This window comes from Zonotrichia leucophrys, chromosome 8 (genome assembly GCF_028769735.1).
Source record: "Zonotrichia leucophrys gambelii isolate GWCS_2022_RI chromosome 8, RI_Zleu_2.0, whole genome shotgun sequence".
In the NCBI taxonomy this organism is placed as follows: Eukaryota; Metazoa; Chordata; class Aves; order Passeriformes; family Passerellidae; genus Zonotrichia; species Zonotrichia leucophrys.
The window spans coordinates 18,906,262-18,914,637 of NC_088178.1; positions in this window are offsets into that span (position 1 = coordinate 18,906,262).

An 8,376-nucleotide genomic window follows, 5' to 3' on the forward strand; every position below is an offset into this window, starting at 1 on the left:
GGCCGGGAGCGGCTGAGACACGGCACGGCGGGATGCTGGCACACGGCAACGCGCGGGCACACTCGCTGCTCACACTCACACTCACACACACTCATTCACACTCTTGCACGCTACTCACTCTCACTCTTGCACACTACTCACTCACACTCACGCACACTCGCGCACACACACACACACACTTGCACACCCGCTCACACTCTTGCACACCCGCTCAACTCTTGCACACTCACACTCACTATCATTTCAGACAGGCTGCACTTCACCCCTCAAGCCTGTTTCAGATCTCTTCCCAAATTGCCATTGCCTCTAGAGAATACAGGGACTTTCACTGCCTGCACACAGTAGTTACATGCCTGCATTTTAATCATTCTGCTGCCTTATCATCTATAATCCATCCATAACCTCTTTTGCTTTCATATTTCTAGAAAGAGGTTCATAATTTGGCAGTAAAAATTCATGTTTTATCTGTCTATAGTAAAAGTTGCTTTGCCTCTGCTTCCTCCTGCTTGCCTCTGTGAGATTGTTAATGGACTATTCACTGCCTCACTGCCTGTGCACAATAATGAGTGTATAACAAGATTTCCTATAGAACAACACCTTATAACGTAACCTCATTCATGTTTTCAGGCTCACAACAGCCCAAACCACATTATTTGGAACTCTCATTATGAATAAAAATGAAAAAAGTGCTCAAAAGATCTGTGCAGATTGTGCAGGTTAACCAAGTAGAGAAGACTTGAGACTTTTTTTTTTCTTCAGAAAAACAGATGCGATTGGCTTCTCAGTTCCATGAGCCATGCTAAAAACAGATTCAGGCAAAGAGGGAAAAATTTTATTCTTGTGAGGATGAACTTCCAAACAATAAATAAATGCACAGAGAAACTACAAGCAGGTCTGATCTCAAGGAAAAGCAAGAAAGTGCAAATGAGGACACTGTGGAAAACACTGATGCTTCTTGCACTGAGCCTAGAGCTCAGGGGAAACATTCACACAGGGACATACCTTAGTTTAGCCATTTTTGTACTTTTTCACCAGGCTTGTTGAAGAAAGAAGAAAGGCTCTTTTTTTTAACTTTTTTATTTCCTTTTAATAATACTTTTTTATTCTTTTGCTCTGCCTGAAAGCAAGACAGGCATTCCACTGCAAATAAAAGGACATAAAAAATTTGAAAAAAAAGAGAGGTGAGATCTCAGATCAAGGTTAAAATAAATGAGGAGAGTGGAGTCAGTGGAGAGACCAGCCAGGTGATAACTGCAGATCAGCTCTAATGAGCTGAGATTTTTTTTCCTGCAGGGTATGAGTTACTCTGAGTCAAAGGAATATTTTTAAGTGACAAAGAAAATGCCACAGAGGAATTAATTGTTGCATTGTTGACTACTGGTTAGTCATACATATCACAATATGTGTCTGAGTGATGTCATCTTTTAAACTCCCGTCCCACATGAACATAATGGGGAGATAATTGCAAGAAGCTGGTTGGAATTAATCCAAGGGAAGAAGCAGGAAGCAGAAACTGCTGAAAAGCTTGTTTTAATCTTGAAAAGAGAAGTGTCATTCCATATTTTCCAGGACAAATCCTTCCCTGTCTCTCCATGGTCTCTGACAGAGCAGAGCTCATGTCTTTGTCCCCACATGCTTGTAGGCAAATACAAAACCTTTTTTCTTGTATATCCTACCAACAGTTGATCATACAAATGACTTTTTCTACACTTAGCTAAGATAAGATGCTTTTCAGGACAGATGCTTGAGAGTAGATTTAGGTACTTCCTCAGACAGTGAAAATCTGCTATGAAAATCCAGGTTTATTTACTGCAGTCAATAAAGAATCCTTTTTCCAGAGAAAGGAAATACATTCCTGTTCATAAATTGAAGTGTGTGTAAATAGAATTTTTTTTTCTCCTTACTTAACACTCTCAGCAATCATGACCCCCTTCATTCACAGTGATGGGCTGGAGAAAATAAACTTATTAAATTCATGAAATCCGCACTGTCTGTCCACTTAAATGTATCACAGGACTTGTTTTCTATCTACCACAGTGACAGTATCAGGTAGAAATCATTCCAGTTTGTTTTTTAAGGCTTTTGAGCCAGTTGCCCTGGATTCTAAAGAACTTTCTGTGATGATTTTGAGGGTAGTGTTTTGACAACTGTTTATGATGGATGAGGATCCCTTGCAACAATTCTACACAAATATTTCTCTTCCCTGCCTGTTTGTTTGTGTTACCTGCTCCTGTTCCTGTGTAAATTAGCAAACAGCAATTTGGTAAAGGGGAAAGCCCAGGAGTCTTGGGTATGAGATGGAGCATTGGGAAGAAAGATGGCAACCCTGCAAGCTTCACAGTCCAACTGGTTCAAGGTTATTCATGACTTTATTCTGGTGTTCTTACTAATAGAAGATTAAAATCCTTCTGCAGTGAAACAATTCAATAAAAGGAGTTTAGTGCTATGAGTAAAATGACTGAATTATGCACATAACACTACTTGTCTCATACTAATCCTGGTGAGCTTATTATCTGTTAGGCTTTATTACTGGCACTGGATAAGGGAATGAAGATTTAGAGATCTTCTTAAACTCTTCTAAACTTGCTCTAGAAATGAAGTAAATAATATAGCAGGATGGTAATTTTGGTGGGTTTTTTTTAATCAGGCAATTTCTATGCTACAAAGTCAAGGTGACTTTTGCCATTGCATTTTGTTATGGTGGAAATATTAATGGACACCAAGCAGTCTATTACTCCCACAGAAGGAACAACATCTGTAAAAAGTGTGATAAAACCATTCTTTCAGACTCATAGGCAGGAACATGAGGCCCCAGATACAAGATACAGCTGGAAAGAATGGAAGAATGAGCTGGAGTGCAGAGTCTGACAAAAGCTGAGCTGGGTGGAAAAGTGACTCCCTTATTGTTCAGCGTTGTTTGGCAAAGCCAACAGGCACAGAGAAGAACGTAAGCTGCAAGCAAACGAAACTGCCAAAGGCATCATTCTGACTTGGAGCAAAGATGAAGAAAATAAAGCAGTTTGGAAACAATGAGGGAAGCAAATGCCCCCAACTCTCAAACCATCGGAATAAACCACGATTTTACACACTTCACTCATGCCATCAAAATTTCTTTTACAAATAACTCTGGAAAACTGTAATTATGCATTTAGGACCTTTTGCAAGCATTAACCATGGTTTTACTAAACCAGGCACTGACTCCAGACTTGTTCATCAAGTTATAAAGCTGGTATTTATGCATTGAAAATTGTCGTCATTAAGAAGTGTTGCAAAGGGCTGATTATCACACATTCCACTTGCAAGCAATAAAGCAGCATGCTGGCAATTCCACTCTCATATTTCCAAATGCCATATTAAAAAAAAGCGTATTAATGGTTTGCCACAAATCTTGAAAAATATTCTTTTCCCTATAAATACTACTGAGACAGGCTATTTTCTTGCATATGTATTAATGCATTTAATTGAAAACTCAAGGCAGCTGTTACACTGCTATTCATTTTATTATAATCATAAAAATAATGGATGTTCAACACAGAGCTGAATACAGATTAATGCCAAAGCTATTTACTAATCCCTTTTCCCCTGATCATTCAAGAGACTAACCACAAATTTGAACGGCCAGAAATACAGGAGGAGAACATTTTGTAGCGAGTTCAGCAGGGTACAAATCACAGGCATTTTTTTATTTACTAGGGACTAGAAATCTAGACAATGGAGAAAATAGAGTCCCAAGCAACAGTCTGCAGCACAACCCACAGACACCATTTTGTCTGCAGCCTTTCTTCAGTCAAGCACAGCTAGAAGATGAACAGAGCTTAGCTCTGCCCCCTCCCATGTTCTGGACAACTCAGTGCCTACACCTAATTCCAGATGAAGACTAGATCTTCTCCCACCTGCTCCTGGGGATAGGATGAAACCTTGGCAGCCTCCCTCTCCACACTCAAAAGTTGTAGTGATGGCTTTAAACACAGTTCAAAGATAGAAAAATTAGTGTAGCACACCGAATCCACATAAAAAACCAGGATCTGTCTTTTAACACCAAAAGAAAAGTCCAGTAGCTGTGGATGGAATGATTCTTTCTGACTTCCAGCAGCAGTAGCAAGCTCAGCATTCCAGAGACATCTCCTCCCCTGACACAGCTTCCCATACATTTAGCACACAGAAGAAAAGCAAGAAAAGCCAACACTCAAAACCACCTACTCTGAAGAGAGACCTCAGGAGGGCTTTGGCATTGCTTTTCAGTCAAAAAGGCAAGTTCCTGCATTCCAGTTTTAAAAAATTCTCTACAGTCCTACCTGCATTTTCCAAATCTGTTCCCATATCAATTCAAACTGTGAGAGTTCAGAACACCTGGCAATTAAATACAGATAAAACAATTCTTGGGACCAAAAGGAACCTACTGTGGGATCACACCTTGTTTGCTGGTGCTCCAGCAACCATTTCATACAGCCTCTCTTCATAAAGGTTAGAGTTCTGCCCTAAAATCAGCCTGGATTTTGTCTCCATACTCTTCCCTCGTGCTGTTCCATTTGTGTTAGAAATCCTCCTTAGTGTTTCCAGACCGAAGGCAGCTTGTGGCCACACCTGTATTCCTGGCAGTGCAGTTGGTTTGCTTGAAAAACTCCTCTCTCCAAGATTCTTGCCAACCTAAGAAACTCTTTTTAGCTGTACCAAAGAACACAGGATCTTCAGTCTGATGTTTAAAGGTTCTCATAATCATTTTATTAGGCCTTTTTTCCAAATCTGTCCAATGCTTAAACAACAGGGGAAGCCTGCACTGAGCACAGGGTTGAAAATAAAAATAAAAATTGCTCTGGGTTGCCACATTGCCTCCAAGTTTCTCCTGGTCTTCCCTCCTGTGATGCACAGCAGTCACTTTTTCCCAGATGCAGCCCTCAGGTGGGTTAGTCATTCAATGACTAGAGCAGCAAGGTATTTTCCATGTAGCATCTCCAATTAAGAACTTCCCTCAGTCCCTTAAATTTGAAGTTATGACATTTCATTTTAAAATATTGAACTATTAAAATACTATTGGTCAAGTTTTAAAGGCAAACTTGTTGGACAAGTTTTAAACACAATCTTTTTGGTCATGTCATCTTTCCCAGTTTGTGTCCTCAGCAATCTCATTAACATAAGCCTATTTTTTGTGCCATGGTCTTTTTTCTGCCTCTTTAAAAAAGAAATCATCCCTCAGATCAGTTCTTGAGAAAGTCTTCTGGTAAATTCACTATCTCAATAGTGTGACAATTAGCACAGCTCAAGAAAAGAGCTGATTCCCTCACAGGCAATGTATTATCTGCCTTGGACTTGATGAGCCAAACCACCAATCTGAGCCGAGTTTCATGAACCTTTCCCTTGCAGCAATTCACTCTAACCAAGAACCCTGCCAAGAAAATTGCACATTCAGTTGGTAGCACAGAATTCTAAAAGACAAACATTGTCAAAGCTATATTCACTTATCCTTGACAATGAAGGGAATTAGCTTGTTCTTTACCAAAGGAGAAAGTAGTTATAGCATATTTATCTAGAGCTTCACCTCAATTCACAATGCTCCTATTCCTGGAAAGAGGTCATACTTGTAACTCCCTTTCTTTTCTGGTTTGCTTTATAGATAATGAAACGAAAACATATCAACTGTGAAACAACATGCACTTTTAATTTGTTGACATAAGAAGGACAAGGTTAACCCCACTTTTGTAGTCCTGCAATTAGGATTTTGTCACTATCAAATTTGTACATGCTAATGGCAAACGTCCATTGGGCATTTCAGGTATTGTTACCAACAGAGCTGAGATTTATGTCATTCTGTTGATTGCTTTCTGTATCTGATCATTAAAAATTTAGTTTATTTAGGTTAGAGATGCTTCAAAAAAGGCTTACTGGTTTCAAAACTTCAGCTCAGCAAGTAAAATTATCTCTTAAAACACTCACTGGAAACAAAATCCACATTGTAAAAATGAGAATGTTTGGAAAGTATGTGTGAAGGATTTTAAAAGAGATTTCAATACTATGATATGAATGCCTGGAGACTGTGACTTGCAATGGATTTACCATGCTTGCTTTCCCATTTCAAGCCAGAGAAGGTTTATATATATAAAGTACAAATCTGTGCCTTTACTGGAAGAGCTGTCAAGTGAAAGGATTACACAAATCACTGACAGGTCAGCTGTGTTACAAGCACAACTTGTAACTCTAAGTCTGTCATTAAAAGCTTTTTCCACTAAACTAAGAAGTCTCCTCCCTCACTGTTCACCATTATTTTCCTGTTAAAAAGTAAAGATTTGGAAAAACTTAAAAAACCAATATTTTTTGTAAGCAGAAAATTGCATTATTAGATATTGTGGTGCAATATGTTTCTTCAGCTAGATCTCATCTAAAATTCAAATCCCTGATTTCCTTCTTATCGTTAATTAATGCAGTTCATGCTAAAAACCCTACCCCTAGAAAATTACAATAAAATATTTTATTATTCATCCCAAAAGAAGGCAATAATTTCTATACTACATTCATGAGCCCACATTCCTATCAAACATTAGCAGGGCAGGAGAGCTCCTTGGCAAACACGCCAAGAACCACAGCAGCAGTTCTGCTGACCAGAACCACTGGGGTACCCAACCTCCACACTGATCCTGTCAGGGATTTACATTGAATTGCCTCTAGTCTGACCTGCAGACTTCATTTCAAAGAAAAGTAGACATGTATTTCTCCCTGATTCTCGCTCTCCTTCAAATACTATAGTAAAATCAGCTTACCACAACTTGAAAACCTGCATTGGTTCTCAGGGGACCGGGAGAACCCCACAAAATAATGATCCAGGTACAAAACCAGCAGCTACATCTCTCTGAAAGAGCTCAGACATCACAATAGAGATTTAGGTAAAGAGTGCCATTAAAGAAAACTGAAAAAGCTGTTCCCAACCTCTCTGTTTACTAACAGCAGGAGAGATAAAGACAATATCAATATATCAGGAGATCGCTTCTATTCAATCTACTGAAACTCTGTTGTTGCTTTTAGACACTGTGTTCTATTTAATGACAGTGCATGTTGCAATAGGTGAAAAAAATATATTTTCTGTACATTTATGCAGTCTCAATCTATTTTAGTTGTCAGTGCCTGAATCTCACACATTAAACATTTCTTTTCTGAGGACAAAGTCTGTACTGCAGGCTGCATACTTTTCATTCAAAGTTGTTACTATGTATGAGTATCCTCGTGAAACGTTGAGGATTTTCTCTTTGACTTCCAAGTCTGTAAATTTGTTCACATTTTCGTAAACCAAATCAGAGATCTTTTAATGCATTACAACATCTAAATGCAAAATGCCTTACAAACATATTGAGTCAGAGAATTGGACAGGAAAACAATACTGAATATAAATTTCAGATGAAGCTCTTATTGCCAGAGTTGAGTTCTGAAATTCATGACAAAGATGCCTTTCTTTCAAAAAGGGAAAGAGCCAAGGCCCTGATTTTTAATTGTTCTGAAATATCTCCTGGCCAAAAAAAAAAAAATAGGAAAAATAAAAGCATAATATATCATCTTACTACAATACTCAGACTTTGGAAGAGACATTCTCAGAACTCTTTTCTTCAAAAACAGTATTAAATTTGAAAAGTAGGATAAGTTCTCATTAAAAAGCAGGAAGAAAAAAATCCAGCAAAATATTACAAATTAGCCTAATTTTAACATTAATATTGCACTTTCAAATTCACAAAAACCAAGGTTTTCAAAGCTTTATATTACATTTATCTCAAAAAAAAAAGATAAATTAGACAAATTGTGATGAAAATTATATAAAAAAATAAGAGTATATGCATTATTCAAATCTGACTAGCAGACGAGATTTTCCTAAATAGACTTGATTATATTAATAGCTCTTTGAATAATAGCTGAATGAATAGGGTAGCATAAAATCAGGTTTAACTGAAGCATAATTTGGCATATTAAAGGTGTCACAAAAGATGTACCTGTAATTTGCAAAATTTGTTCCTTTAAAAGTGTAAAATATTCATCGCTCATCATATTTTTTAAATGATGAGCTCAGAACTTTATGAACACCAGATTTCATTAAATCCCCTTGTTGCATCTAAAGACTACCTAACGACTCTGCAAAAATAGAAGAAAATAGAGCTGTGTTTTCCATTGTCTTGAACATAGCAGTAAGTCTGGAAGCAAAGGCACAAATTGCATCTGTCTGCCAGCTCTCTGCTGGCTCTGCACCAAATTACAAAAGTAAGGAATCAGTCACTTTTAGAACAGCTGAGTTTGGGCTGAGTTACTGTTCTGGGCCATTCCACCTCAGATTTTGAGCAGATTATTTACCAGCATTCACCTCCATGTGCAGCACACACTAACAAGATGTTTACAGTCCCTCTG